Here is a 16,283-nt window from a genome sequence, read left to right on the forward strand (position 1 = left end):
AAAGCAAATACCACGGCTGCTAACTCTAGATCATGGGTGGGATAGTTCTTTTCATGTGGCTTTAACTGGCGAGAGGCATATGCTATAACCCTACCTTTTTGCATTAATACACAACCCAGACCTTTATGCGAAGCATCACTGTAGACATGGAACTCTTCATTACCTGATGGTAGTACAAGGATTGGTGCTGCGACTAACCTCGTCTTCAACTCCTGGAAGGCTGCTTCTCTATCCTTAGTCCATTCGTAAGCCACTCCCTTCTTAGTCAGTTGTGTCAACGGAATTGCAATCCTTGAGAAATCTTTTACGAATTTTCTGTAATAATCAGCCAGTCCCAGAAAACTACGAACCTCGGACACATTAGTCGGCCTCGGCCAATTCACCACGGCTTCAGTTTTACTAGGATCGACCGAAATACCCTCTTCATCAATTACATGACCCAAAAATGAAACGGTGGAAAGCCAAAACTCACACTTGTTAAATTTAGCATACAGTTTCCGATCCCTCAAGGTCTGTAAGGTAAGTCTCAAATGCTCCTCGTGTTCGGCTTTACTCTTAGAGTAGATCAGTATGTCATCGATGAAGACAACCACAAACTCATCTAGATATGGCTTAAAGACCCCGTTCATCAAATCCATAAATGCCGCAGGGGCATTGGTCACTCCAAAAGGTATCACTAAAAACTCGTAGTGGCCATACCTCGTCCGAAAAGCGGTCTTCTCAACATCCCCGGCTTTGACTTTAAGCTGATGGTAGCCCGACCTAAGGTCAATTTTGGAAAAGACTCGGGCTCCTTGCAACTGATCGAACAAATCGTCTATCCTCGGCAACGGGTACTTATTCTTAATGGTTACCTTATTCAGTTCTCGGTAATCAATACAAAGACGGAGTGTGCCATCCTTCTTCTTAACAAACAAGACGGGTGCTCCCCAGGGTGAAGTGCTCGGCCTAATAAAACCCTTATCTAGCAACTCTTGTAGTTGAAGTTTCAATTCCTTAAGCTCGGCGGGGGCCATCCTATAGGGTGTTTTAGAGATGGGCTGGGTTCCCGGCATGATGTCAACCGTAAACTCTACCTCTCTATCAACTAAGTGACCAGGCAAATCATTTGGAAAGACGTCGGGGAATTCACTAACCACTGGAACGTCGGCTAACTCAACGCTTTCATTCAAATTACTTATTATGCTACACAGATAACCTTGACACCCTTTTTGGATCAACCTATAGGCTTTCATGGATGAAATTAAGTAAGGTGGGGGTACTACACCTTTCCCTGAAACGTGACCTTGGCTAAGTTTGGGGGTTTTAAGGTGACACTCTTAGAAACACAATTTATGGATGCGTGATTTGCCACTAACCAATCCATCCCCAATATAACATCAAAATGAGTCATGTCCAGCGGCATTAAGTCGGCTAACAGTTCAACGTTCCCAATCATAACAACACATGCTCGATAGATGGATGCAACATTCATAGATCTCCCGGATGGAGTAGATACAGATAATATATAATCAAGGGGTTCCTATTAATCTTCTCGGCAAACTTAGCAGAAATGAATGAATGTGTGGAACCCGAAACAATCAATACATATGCACTTTGAGAGCAAATTGAAAGCATACCTGACACCACTGTCTCAGCATTTTGAGTGTCCCCTAGTACCAGTGCAAAAACTCTGCCCTGTCTCATCGGTCCTTTCCCAGCGTTACCTTTCTGCACGGAACCCGAAGTGTTCTCAGCTTTCTTACTTTCCCCAGCCTTCGTTTTTGGACAGTCCCTCACAAAATGACCTACTTCACCACATTCGTAACAAGCCCCAGACGCTCGACGACAGACCTCGAAATGTGGCTTCCCACAACTGGAACATATCGGCTTGGTACCACTCTCTTGCCTTGGGTTGCTTGAACTGCCGACGTTCGCTTTCTTCTTAGTACCAAACTGTGCTCGGCGGTTGTCATAACTCTGCCTCTTCCTCTGGCTCTCTCCAGAACCCTGGTATCTGTTCAAGTTAGCTTCGGCCAGAATAGCTTTGTCCAGCACTTTGGCATAAGTTGGCATGTTGAGCATGTTAACCCGGTCTTGTATCAGTCCACGGAGTCCACTTTCGAACTTCCTAGCCTTCATATATTCATCATTGACAATGTGGGGTGCGTACCTTGCCAACTCGGTAAAGGCACGGTCATATTCAGCTACTGTCCTACTACCTTGCGTCAACGTCTGAAACTCGGTGGCCTTGCGATTCCGAACACTTAAGGGAAAATGCTTGGTGTAGAACAATTCTAAAAATCGGGTCCAAGTCAAGTCTGGATTGCTTTCTCGAACCATCATCCACCATCTGCGGGCGTCATCATCTAGTGTGAAAGCTGCTAACGTCACCTTCTCTGTGTCGGTGCTGGGAAAGATCTCGAATAGCTTTTCCATTTCCAAGACCCAGGCTTCGGCTTTCATCGGTTCTATGCCTCCTTGAAACCTCGGCGGTTTCATTTTCTTAAACTCTCTAATCAAAGCTATCGTGCCATCTCCATATAAAGCTGGCTATGGGGGCACTTGCGGTACTGGAGGGGGTGGAGGTGGGACTGCATTCCGGCCGTTTGTCTGCTCAGCCTGAGTCGATGTAGCACTAGCGTACTGATGTCTTGTCTGCCTTAACTTGTGGGCCAAACCTTCAACTAGCCTCTCCAGTCCGTCTATTCTGTCCTCCGACTAATCTCGGCCAACTGGAGGTCTACCTCTCCTCATGATGCTATGAGTATGCAAAAATGCGGCTTTAAAACAAAATGAGCAAATAATCACGTAGGCAACTAACAGTTAAGCATGCCGAGACAATGTACACCGTGTTCACATAGCAAGCAATATGATGCAATTCTAACTTCCTTCTAAGGGGAAATCCTATGCTCTTTAAGACTCAAAGTGTGTGAATAACGTATACTAAGGAACTTGTGCTCTGATACCATTCTGTCATGACCCCAAACCGCCCCTAGTAGTTTGGTGCCGTGATGGCCAGTAATCCGAGATTATCGAAGGCCAACTGACAAGATTCACACACAATCAGAGTACAATAATATGGGGCTAACAAGTACGGAAGCGATTTATACAAACAGATTAGTCCATAAGAGCTGTGCATAAGTCAAATGAGATAGCAATCATCTGCAGATGGGTTACAACTCAATTACAATTGAAATAAAGTACAAATTACATCTTTCATACTAGCAAAAGGGCTTCACAAGCCGATATGAACAAAATACATGAAATACAACTAGAAGCACAATCTTCAGAATTGCCGACATCCTCACTACCGACATAACAGGTATACAAAACACGCGTCTTGATCAAAAGGCTTCTCAAGTCGACGTATGCAACATGCAAGTATTACAAATCGAGAAGCATAATTTTCAAGACTGCCGACGTAATTACAGGTCAGGCCGACATAATCAAAATCAAAAATAAGCTCCAGAATCACATTTAGGCGTCACCGCCTTCTTGCTCATCACCTACATATATATAGAGAGGGTGAGCTTGGATACTCAGTGAATGGTATAAATAATAAAGGGGTTTGCATGAATAATAGCCGAAATCCTTTCAAAACAATACAAGACAAACTCTATATATAACAAGGAATGGACCTCGTCCATCTAACAAATCTTCAAAGTTTCAAGGGATACTTACTAACATCACATATTACAAACAATAACATTCCGGCAAACATATCCACGCGGTAAACCGTCCGTGGCAAAACAAGACAAAGCAAGATAGGCATCTCAAACGAGGGTGCTACAAAAGTTTAGAGTCCTCTAGCACAAGGGACTTTCAAGACGAGATGTGTTGCGAAAGTTTAGAGTCCTCCAGCACGAGGGACCTATCTTACAAAGGCCCGTAGCCCTTTAACACTAGAGTACAAATCAAGGGTGCTGCAAAAGTTTAGAGTCCTCCAGCACAAAGAACTTTCAAACAAGATGTGCTGCGAAAGTTTAGAGTCCTCCAGCACAAGGGACTTTCCGAGAAGGTCATTCAAACAAATATGATACGAGATACGAAAGTAAGGACAATCATTCATGCTTAACAAATATCTTTCAAAACAAGCAAAGCAAAGTTCTTCAAAACATTGATAACATAACTTTATCAGAAATACCACTCACCTAGTTCTTCAAATGTCGAGGTCAAGGCAAGTCCAAGTCCTACAACACATGGCAAAGTCTATTGAATGCGCTACTCAAAACAAGTCTAGCTTTCATGCAAATGACCTCAACATTCTTCAAAACTAAGTCAATCAAATTGAAACACAGTTTCTTATCCCTGGAAAAACACGCTGGGCAACTACCAGGTCTAGGCCGAGGTCCCACACCTCCTTGCCGAGGTGTAGCCTTGATGGCCACATTCAAAAGTGAAGTCGGGAAAAATCTAGGTTTCCCTCTTGATAACATGAAGAACATGAGCATGAAAAACTTGAAGAACATGAACATGGGGAAGATGAATGCAAAGATCGAAACTTGCTATTACAGAAGCTGAGACTTCATGCTATGAATTCGAAAACATGGACCTGGGTACCCACACTCAAGGATCTTAGCAAAACAAACACAAAAACATGAACTTTAATGCAAACTTTCGGATCAAACGAGGCTTTTCCTCAAAAATACATGAAAACCGTTTTTCTCTTTCTAAAACCAACTTTAAATCGATGAATGGTGTGCGGAACAGGTTTGATCGTGCAATGCAGCTAGATGATCAATAAGAACAACAAGAATAGGTTACGATTCTAACCTCAAAACTCGAATCTATCGGTTCAAGCTCCAAAGATCAAGCTTGGAAGTCGCCCTTTCTAGCTCAAACTTCTCCCCCTTCTAACTAGAGCTTCTCTCTCTAAAAAGGCAAGATTGATACAAATTGTATGCTTCACACGACAAACACAGACTTAATCCCTCTGTCGGGACACGTGGCATCGGCTGATAGGCTCTAACCAAAAAGGTGACTGACATGACAAGACAAGACCAAGACAAAGTGTACTCAACAAGCTAGGCGGCAAGAACACACCGGCAAGTAACGACATCGGCTAACAACAAGACTCCGGAAAATCAAGGGGCAAGGACATCGGCTTGGAAGGACAACACTTGACTAAACTGTGCCACACCTTGGCCTAGATGTGCCACACCTCGGTCTAGGTCATACCATTCCAGGAACAAAATCACTCATGCAAAGATCAAGGATCTTGAACGCCTAGGTATTAACATCTCGGCCCAGATGATGCACTTCTCGGCCTAGGCGACGCGCATCTCGGCCTAGATGGTGACATCTCGGCGAATATGCCAGGGTAAAGATGGATGTCAACCAACGGAGTTCCAAGATAGTTCTAAGTGACAAAGGTTTCGAAGGTGTCTGGGCTTAAGATGACCTCGGCACACACCAGACAAGGACAATGCGAGCAAGCAATCATTCAAGCAAAACAAGACAAGATTTGCAAATGCACATATTAACACAAGATCATCCACAAATGTATGCAAGTATAACTAAGTCAAAATGAGGGTTGTTACACTTAATTTCTCGCATTCAATGCTTTGTGTCTAGTCAAGCATTAATTGCTCATTCTCCTCATTTTTGGGTTGTAGACTCCGGAGCAACAGACCACATCGTGAGGGACAGAGTAGGGTTCGTTGAGTATTGCCGAGTACCTACTGGGAGCAGAAAAGTTTACATGGGGAATGAGTCCAGTGTGGAGGTGCTTGGCATTGGCACATTCAAGCAGGAAATGCGACGAGGGCGCACCTTGTATCTTCATGATGTTCTTTATGCTCCGGATATTCGGCGAAACTTAGTTTTAGTTATTAGCATGATGAGCCTTGGTTTTAGCTTTTGTTTTGAGAATAATGGTGTTAGCATTTATTTGGGAACAATTTTTTATGGTTTTGGTTATCTTTCAGTTGGTTTTTTAGTTTTGGATGTGGATGATTCTAGTCTTAATAAAAATGCAATGGCTCTGTTTCTAATATTGCATCTTTTTGTGATAATGATTCTATGAGATGGCATGCTAGATTAGGCCACATAGGGCAAGACAGGATGACTAGATTGGCTAGAGAAGGTCTTTTAGGCCCACTCGCTAGAGTCACTTTGCCTACTTGTGAGCACTGTCTTGCTGGAAAGGCAACAAGGAAACCATTTGGGAAAGCCATAAGGGCATCTATCCCATTGCAACTTATTCATTCTGATATATGTGGACCAGTGAATGTGAGGGCAAGGCATGGAGCCCCTTATTTCATCACATTTATAGATGATTGCACGCGTTTTGGTCATGTCTATTTGATTTCTCACAAGTCAGAAGCATTGGATTGCTTTAGACGGTATGTTAATGAGGTTGAGAATCAATTAGACAAGAGCATTAAGGCTCTAAGGACTGACTGAGGACGTGAGTATCTATCTGAGCAATTTAAAGTGCTCTATGAGGAAAAAGGAGTTATCAAGCAATTGACAATTCCTAGGAGTCCGCAACAAAATGGTGTAGCGGAGAGAAGGAATCGCACATTGCTTGACATGGTTAGATCATTGATAGCGCAAACTAATCTTCCAATTTCTTATTAGGGAGATTCTTTGTTGACTGCTGCCTACGTCCTTAACCGTGTGCTCTCCAAATCAGTTCCTTCCACCCCATATGAGATGTGGACTGGCAAAAAGCCTGATTTGGGCAATTTGCGGCCTTAGGGTTCGGCAGCTTACATACGCAACGCTTCTCATAAGTTTGGGAAGTTGGGCCCTAGAGGAAAGAAGTGTATCTTCATTCGCTATAGTGAGCATTCTAAGGGCTATGTGTTTGTTGGGGAGCATCCAGATGGAAGTGTGACTGAAATTGAGTCACGAGATGTGGATTTCCTAGAGGGGGATTTCCCTAGCAGAGGTGAGGTAACTAGAGAAGTAGAACTCTATGAGATGGAGGATCTACTTGAAGGCGCACCTAATAGCCTAGTAGAGAATGAGGAAATAATTCCTCAAGCTCCTAGGGATAGTGGGAGCGATCTACCTGCCCATGGATTAGATCCAATGGATGAGGATTCTCAGGATTCTCAACTACGTAGAAGCAAACGTGGAGCTATACCCCTTCGTCGTTTTGAGATTGAAGGGGAAGCATTCATGATTACTCCGAGTGATGATATGAAGCCTAAGAATCTCAAAGAGGCTCTCTCATCCCCTGCTAGTAAAGAATGGAGTACTGCAATGGATGAAGAAATAAAGTCTATGAAGAAAAATCATGTCTGGGACTTGGTTGATTTTCCGCCAGAGCGCAAGACTATTGGGAACAAATGGGTTCTCAAAATCAAGCGCAAGGCGGATGGTTCCATAGAAAGGTATAAGGCTTGCCTAGTGGCGAAAGGTTACACCCAACGAGAGGGTGTGGACTATGAGGAAACTTTTTCACCAGTTGTAAGGTTTGCCTCTATTCGCCTAATCCTGGCCATAGTAGCTCAGTTGGACTTAGACCTATATCAGATGGATGTTAAAACTGCATTTCTCAATGGAGAATTGGATGAAGAGATCTATATGGATCAACCAGAAGGCTTTGTGGCAGTAGATCAGGAGCGCAAAGTTTGCAAGCTTCAACGATCTATTTATGGCTTAAAGCAATCATCCAGACAGTGGAATCTGAGATTTCATCGAGCCATTGTTTCTCATGGGTTTACGATGATTGATGAAGATTACTGTGTGTACGTTAAGCGGTCCAAGGACATTTTTCTGATATTGTCATTATATGTAGATGATATATTATTGGCTGGAAATGACAAGGAGATGATTGTCGCCACTAAAATGTGGTCGTTCTCTACATTTGAGATGAAGGACATGGGTGAGGCAAGCTATGTGCTCGGTGTTAAGATCCTTAGGGATCGCTCTAGGAGACTTCTTGGTTTGTCTCAAGAGACTTACATTAAGACTATTCTAGAGCGGTTCCAGATGCAGAGCTGCAAACCCATTAACACTCATGTTGCAAAAGGCGAGAGCCTAAGCCTTGATATGGGTCCTAAGACTCAAGAAGAAAATGAAAAGATGGCCCGTGTTCCCTATGCAAATGCTGTTGGAAGCTTGATGTATGCTATGATGTGTACACATCCTGACATTTGTTATGCAGTCGGATTGGTGAGTCGTTACCAATCCAACCCAGGACTAGCTCATTGGAAAGCAGTTAAGAGGATATTACGATATCTTAGAGGGACTGCAGATTACACACTTTGCTACCAGAGTTCAGATCTACATCTAGTTGGCTATTGTGATGTTGACTGGGGAGGAGACCTACATGAGCGTAAGTCTACTTCAGGATATGCTTTCATGTTCAGCGATGGTGCTATTTCTTGGAGCAGTAAGAAGCAATCCTGTATCGCCTTATCGACTATGGAGGCTGAGTTTGTGGCTTGTTCATCTACCGTTCAGGAAGCCGTGTGGTTGAGGAGATTCCTTCAGCATTTGGATGTTGTCACACACACTTCAGACCCTGTGACTATCCATTGTGACAGCATGGCTGCACTTGCTTACGCTAAGGATCCTAAATACCACGACAGAACCAAACACATTGATGTGAGGTTCAACTTTATCAGAGACATTTTGGCGCAGAAAGAAGTGATCCTGGAGCACATCCCTACGAGTCGCATGGTTGCGGACCCTTTGACTAAGCCCATTGCTAGAGATGTTTATCTTACTCATGTTAGGGCTTTAGGACTATGTAGGTGGTGATATTTTTATGTGTATTCAGTTGAACTCATTTTTTTTTTTTTGGATATTTATGCCATTAGTATTCATATTTGTTTCTATTACACATTTATGTTTACTACTTTTAGCAATGGTTTGTGAATTAGCATACACAAAATAATTAAATTGATGTTAGTAGGCAAGATTGGCTTACTCACACGAGCAATCGCCCTTAGTGCTAGGTAGCGAGTAAGGATGAGACTAGAAGCTAAAATTGTCCACTAGCTATGTCGCCTTGGTTGGAGCCAAGATGAGGTCTTGTTAGAGACCGACCATGGATATGAGAGTACCCACTTTTCCATAATATGCCTGTTATGGATAGCCAGATGCGAGATCTCATTTGATGCCTGAGAGGCGAGCAAATAGAGAATTCGAGTTAGACGCTAGGAAGCGACTTGTGCGCTTAAGGGCGACTAGACTAAGATCTGTATAGTGTGTGAGTTTAACATCACTCTTTGGAAGAGTTACTCCACTATAACGTGCATTCATACTGCATGTGCTTATCAACCCGTTAGTGAGGTGAAAGAATGGATCCCTGCTTCTTCACCGTGTGAGTCCTAAAAGTCATTTTCCCTAAATGACTTCACTTTGTGCCTTTTGTGACCTTTGACTATGTCATAAGATGAGGAGTTGATGTTCAGCTACTTTGGTGTGTTGCCTGCGGTCATGTATGATTCGGCTTTAAGGGACATTACTGGGAAAGCGGTCAATTTCAAATTGAATGGTATGAGGGTGAAGGGAAGATCATCTAGTTCTACATCTCCGCTCTTTATTCACTGTCGACAACTCACATCGCTCTTTATAGGATGCTAATTGGGTGTGAATATAATGCGGGACCTAGGAGAGTCAAACATGCTCTTTAAGGGATTAGAAATGTTTTTGGACTGATGTAGCTAGATGGGTTTGGGTACATGAGACACAATTTCTGTTCTTTTTAGGTTGATGTCTCTATGTTAACTCATATTGAGTTTCTAGTATAGAGCTCCCACATGCAGGTGTTCTCAGCGGTCGCACGGTGCATTGGCTAGTATGAGATTGTTCATTTTTGGGGAGATTGAGATAGAGATGTGGCAGTGTCATGCCAACTCATGTGCGAGTGGGAGATGTTAGAAATGGGCGCCCATGTGGCATGACCCTTTTCTGCCTTTTGAACCTTATCCAAATGGGTTTTGAATTTGAATTCAAACCTATTTGGATAACCACTCAGGATATATATCTATCATATCCTGATATGGATAGATGATATAGATATCAGATATTATCTCATATAACTAATATGAATAAATGAGATAAATAGATTATATATCTGATATATGGGATATGGGTGATTAAAAAAAAATAACGTATGTTTGAGTTTTTCCCATATACTGACTCTCTCCCAAAAACAACGATCAAAGCCATTTGCACTGTGGTTTGTGTGGGTGATATATCGCCCCATTGTTGGGTTGATTGACCAGATTCAAGAAGCACGTGATTTATCCACGAGATCCTTCAATTTAGACTCTGTTTGAAAGGTATGACCATAATTTTTTATTCTGCTGCGTTATACTTTGTTTTACACTTCTAATAGATATCAGTTTAAGAAAAGGAAATAATTGCATCCCATGGTGGCTGAATACACCCAAATATACAATCAGGTAAATAACTAATCAGATTTCTCACCAACAATGACCAACTCACTCATATTTTTCTACATTGGAAAGAAAAAACACCTTTTTTAAGGGCTTGGGGGTGGCACCAGAGGGTGTGGAGGGGCTAGTGTATTTGGACAGTAATTGATAATACCACTACTTTCAATTTTATATTTATATATTCTCCATTTTTTCTTTAATGTTGCGGCAGTAAAACTAAAGCTGCATACCCGGAGGTTATTGCTCTGAAAACACAAGAGGGGCTCATCTCAAAAGAAGCCCACCAACTCGGCATCCAAATGAGGAGTCCTATTTCTTCCAGCCTCAAAATAGTTGTGGGAAAAGCACCCAAAAAAAAAAAAAAATTAAACATATCAGCAAATTACAAATTCAAAATTTTAAAAAAAAAAATTAAAAAACAAAATCAACAAAAGAGAATAAAAATTTGCACATAAGCCAGTAACAATTGGCTCTTAGTATAAATTGAGGAATAGTTCTCGATTTGTAGATGAGGATTTGTCATGTATTTGTAAATAGAAATTGATTTTTGAATGATGCACACAGTATTGCCTATTACAAAGACAAACGACCATGTATTTATAAGTTTTTTAATAGTTGGGCGAAGGTCATCTGCTGCTACTTTTGGTTGCTAGTAGTTACAATAATGCCTCTTTATTAATGGTTAAGACATCAACAAATTTTCTGGCTAATTTAGTAATTTTTTGGTTATTTGGGTAAAATATGAGCTAAAAAAAACTAGTGGGTATGTTTGGTTTGTGTTTGAAAGATGTGTTTTAGAGATAAAAAGTACGAAAAGTTGTTTGGTTTGGTTTTTTTCAAAAGATGTTTTGGAAAATTATTTTGAGAGAGAGTTTAGGAAAAAGTGATTGATTTGATGTGTGTGAGAGAGAGATTTGTTTGGAAAACTTGTTTGGTTTACAAGTTTTGAGAAATTTTTTTGGAAAAATTTTTTTGGTTTGATTACTTTTAAAAACTTATTTGTAGAGAAAATTTTCCAAAATTTTTTCAGAAATACAAACCAAACGAACCCAGTATGTTTGGGATGATTTTTTAGCTTTTTACGAAAAGATGTGCAAAAAGTAGAGAGAAAAGATAATCTTTGACTTTTTGGTATGAGTTGTTGACTTTTTGGCTAATTTAGTAAGTTTTTGACTTTTTGACTAAAAAAGAATGTTCCCAAGCGAGGCCAATCAAGGGAAAAGAAGGACATGGAGACCATATGGCGGCACATCTCGAAAGACAAACATGGAAGCAACTGTCTACATAAAAGATTGTTCGGCAATCTCGAGTAGGAATATATTACTGTGTGAACTGACTGGCTGCATTGCCTGTCGAAAACAGGAGGAGCTCCTGCACAAGCAGATGGAACACCCCCAAAGAAGGACCACCGTTTGCAGAAATTGAGGTAGATCAAACCTCCGTTCATCTTGGTATTTTTAACGTCGATGTTTTCAAAGTCATCACCGAAACAGCGACCTTCAAGATAGTGGCCTCCAATTGGTTGTTCAATCGGTGGTTGCAGGTGTTGAGCACTGTGTTGTTTGTTTTCAAACAACTTAAGCAACCATGCATGTGTAGACACAGATATGTATCACCGCCTGGACAAATTGCAATAAAAAATTATGTACAGGGCAACTTGTGGTTGGCTACTCCAGCGGTTATGGCTTGTGGTGCGTCTCTGGGGACACTTGGATAGACCATAAGCAAACACATTATCTGCCTATTTGAATAGATATAGATATAGATATAGATTATAGATAGATACGTTAGACATCAATCGATTTGTTTAGCTAGTTGTCTTGTCTGTCTTTGTCTTTGTCTTTGTCTCTGTCTCGGCGAGATAGATTGGTTTGATTTGAGAAATTCTATCCTCTAATTAATTTTATGGTCATCAAAATATTGTGGTATAATACTTGTTTGATTAAACTCTTGTATGTCATTAAAAAGTTAAAAATTTGACTCTCTCTAATTTAAGCGCTTTGGATTTATGAGATTTTTCCTATATTTTTTCGTCAAGACCCACAAACTGGCTTAGATTATGTGGTGGCTCCGCTCGAACAAAGTCGTATGAGCATCGTCGTTGAACATCGTCCAACACAAAATCAAACTATTTCTGCAAATCTCCACACTCCTCCCTCGAGTGTATCTGCTCCACCACCAATCGCTACCAGCAGACAACTCAACCACTACGGCCATTGTTCATAGCTAACCACTGGAAATCGCAAATCCCATCGTTGCAAACCACCACCAATTGCAAATTGTTTCATCACGGACCACCGCTCTGGAGGAATTGGATTTGTTCTGTAGATTGGGCATAAATATGGATATATATACACACATAAATGGATAATTTATTCATCTATAGTTGGTTGATTTAGGTCTTTTGGATACATATAATAATAGTACTCCGATCTGTTGTGCGAGGAGGGATTTGATCTGGCCTAGTGGTCTGTAGTTGTTGTGCCAAGTGTGAATGATATGATATGAGTGCGACTTTTGACATGGCGGTGGCGTCCGGTGGAGTGAAGCGGTGGTGGCTTTTGATTGGTCATAGAGTAGTGGTGGTAGTTATAGCTCTGATCTCACGGTGTGGTGGGATAAGGTAAAGATGATGGGGCTGGTGGGCTTGCGCCCTGCCGTGGGTCGGTGGGGCATGGGGCAATGGTTGTGGACATTATTTTTTTTTTGAAATTTTACAAGTCAAAAATAATTATAAATTTATGAAAATTTTATGATCTTAATTAGAAAAAATTAGTAAAAAATTGCTCTAACGATTGTCTAAGGCATTAGGTCCAGTTATTTTTTTTTTATTGGTGAAAATTTCACACTTTGTGAAATAATTTGGTCAAAAGTTCTGGAGAATATTTTATTTTCAATTTTACCCATTGTCTTTTTTTATCTGTTTGACTTTTTATTGACTATCTGTTCAAATTTTTCGTCTATCTGTTCATTTTTTTTTGTTTTTTTGTGCAAATTTTATCTGAGTAAATTTTCTATCTGTCCAATTTTTTATCTATTCAATATTTTTATTTGTACAAGCTAAGTAATCTTCCATTATATCTCTCTCCGTCTCTCTCATTCTTACATGTTCAATACAAAAACAAAATCAAAAAATTACTGTTTCATCATTATCATCAACAACAACAAGATCTTGGTGGAGAGAGAAACCCACCGATAAATTAATCAAATTAACAAAATAAGCATTATTTGTGTACTTATCTATGCTTAGGATTCTTGTACACCTAGGTTTCTTGGCCTACATATACATGTTTCTCCTATTGTATTGGAATTATTCAATAATACAGTTCATACACTTCTTCTTTTCTCTCTCTCTCTCTCTCTCTCTCTCTCTCTCTCTCTCTACTATTCTAACTTGGTATCAGAGCGAGAACCTTGGCTAGATTTGGACTGATACCCAGAACGAGAAGACCCTTTCCTGAATGAAGTATTAGAGTGGACTCGAGAACAATGTCGTTGGAGATGACCTGGAGCAGTCTTGTGGCGAGTAAAGCATTCGCGAACCTGGCACTGAACAAAAGAATGAGTGGCTGGTAGGCCACGGTTATGACAATAATTGCATAAACTAGTAGGCTGTGAAGATGAGGAACTCCGTGACGATGATGTAGCAAGAACAAAATCCACATTCTGAGATTTGAGAGCCTGAAATGAGTCTCCTTTGATTGTGACAACCAGAATGTTATTCAAATTGCACATAACGATGTCTTCCATGATCGCACCAAGCATATTGAGATAAATTGTCACTTCATACGACAACATGTTACTCGAGGCACTATTCGTCTTCTCTTTGTTACCTTTGCTGATCAGACCACCGACCTCTTCACCAAAGCTCATCCTCTCGAACGCTTCTATGACCTCTTCTCCAAGCTCAAGTTGATATCTGCCTTACTACCTTGAGCTTGAGGGGGTGTTAGCTGTATACTTATCTATGCTTAGGATTCTTGTACACTTAGGTTTCTTGGCCTATATATACAGGATTCTCCTATTGTATTGGAATTATTCAATAATACAGTTCATATACTTTTCTCTCTCTCTCTCTCTCTCTCTCTCTCTCTCTCTCTCTCTCTCTCTACTATTCTAACTAGCATAAACCACACTAATGCAAAGCACAGATAAACATAAATCACGTTGGCCAAACCACAGATAAGCACGTTAAACTTTCTCTAAATCAAAACTCCCCACGAATGAAAAAGTTGTAGAGAGAAAGAGAGACCGATGCTTGTATTTTGTTGTTCTATACAAATACATAAGCATGTATGTATCTGATTTGCATATAGATCTAACAAATCTCTATTTTAGTCCAAAGCTTTCTCAAATCTGTATCATCAGATTAGGGTGGCGACTGTGGTGACCTAGACGGTGTGCTACGGATTTGGATCTTGCGGCGGAGAAGCAGCGGTAATGGAGAAGGAGGAGCAGCGAAGAAATAGCAACGGCGGAGAAGCCAAAGCGATGGAGGAGAGAACGAGAGAGAGAGAGAGAGAGAGAGAGAGAGAGAGAGAGAGAAAGCTACAAATCTAGATATCGCGACAGAGGAGAGTAGCGGAGCAGCAACGAGGGAGGAGCAGCGACGGAAAAGAAGAAGCAGCGGCGGCAGAGTGAAAGAAAGAGAGAGAAGAGAGATTGTGTTTTTGTTCTTCAAAACCATGTATGTGATATATATAGGGGTATTTTGGTCATTTTATTTAAGTTTGTCCTTTTGGACAAAATATTCTAGCGCTTAGACCTTTGGCCAAATAAAATTGAGATTTGGATTTTTGGCTCAAGTATCCTTTTAATTATTAAAGGAGAAACATTAATTTAAAAAAAAAAAGACATAATTTTAATTTTTTAAGTTATGATTAAAAAAAAAATTGTCATAACTAAATATAATATTATACCTAACTAAAAAACTCATGAGTCATAACTACAATAATATCATAACTAAAGAAAAAAATGACGTAATTAGGGGTGCATGTAGTACATCTTATTTAAAAAGTTGTATATTAGAATTTCCCTTAACATGTATATAGTTTATCATGAATCTGTAATTATTTTTTAAAACTAATACAAATTTGTTATTTCTCTATATTTTTTCATAGGGTAAATTTCACTTTGCCCCTTTTATAGTTGGCCACTTTCCCACTTTGGCACTTAAAGTTTATTTTTTCTCACTTTGGCCCTTCATGTTTCAGGTTTTCTCATTTTTCTCTTAAAGTCAATTCCTGTTCAAAATTAGACAAAATGACACATTGATACTCACATGGCATAAAAATATTTTATTATATATAACTCACACTTCTGACATAAACGTGAACTCTATTATACTGTAATAATATATTTTGTATGTTATGTGACAGTTATTGTGATATTTTTTGTCTAATTTTGAGCAAAAGTTAGCTTTAGGAGTAAAGTATGAAAAGTTTGAAACATGAATGGCCAAAATAGGAAAAAAAAATAAACTTCAGAGGTCAAAGTGAAAAAATGACCAAACATAACGGGGCAAAATGTAATTTACCTTTTTTCCATACTGTGGTTGACTGTAATTTAAATAAGGATAAATTGCGGTTATGACTCATTTACATCTTGCCCCCCTAAATTTCAAAATTCAACAGTTAACTTCTTAAAATATTATCTTATTACAATTAATCTTTTTTATTAGGACTTCATTAGAAATTTACAAAAAATTCGATCATATGTAAAGCACATGATACATTTATTAAAATTATAGGTTAATAATATTCTTATATGATGATCTCATTTACACTTTGTCACCAAGATCAGAAAGACAAAGTGCAAATGAAATCATCAAATAAGAGTATTATCATCCTAAAACAATCAATAACCTATATTATTATCTTAAAATCTTAATTTTTTTTAAATTCTAACAAAATCATAAAAAAAAAAAAATTAACTGTA

At 39.8% G+C, this 16,283-nt stretch overlaps 1 protein-coding gene and 1 long non-coding RNA gene across 3 annotated transcripts in view; one reads left to right on the forward strand and one right to left on the reverse strand.

The window, feature by feature from the left end:
• Positions 1 to 13,131, forward strand: part of LOC145797150 (uncharacterized) — a 29,187-nt gene extending 16,056 nt beyond the window's left edge. The window contains exon 3 of the long non-coding RNA XR_014338321.1: positions 11,537 to 13,131. This is a non-coding gene — a long non-coding RNA (uncharacterized LOC145797150). The remainder of the gene's footprint in view (positions 1 to 11,536) is intronic.
• The window catches only part of LOC114260256 (uncharacterized), a 217,853-nt gene that overhangs the window by 124,486 nt on the left and 77,084 nt on the right, over positions 1 to 16,283 (reverse strand). The window lies entirely within an intron of this gene.

The sequence above is a fragment of the Camellia sinensis genome, chromosome 8 (genome assembly GCF_055761805.1).
Source record: "Camellia sinensis isolate YWXY chromosome 8, ASM5576180v1, whole genome shotgun sequence".
In the NCBI taxonomy this organism is placed as follows: Eukaryota; Viridiplantae; Streptophyta; class Magnoliopsida; order Ericales; family Theaceae; genus Camellia; species Camellia sinensis.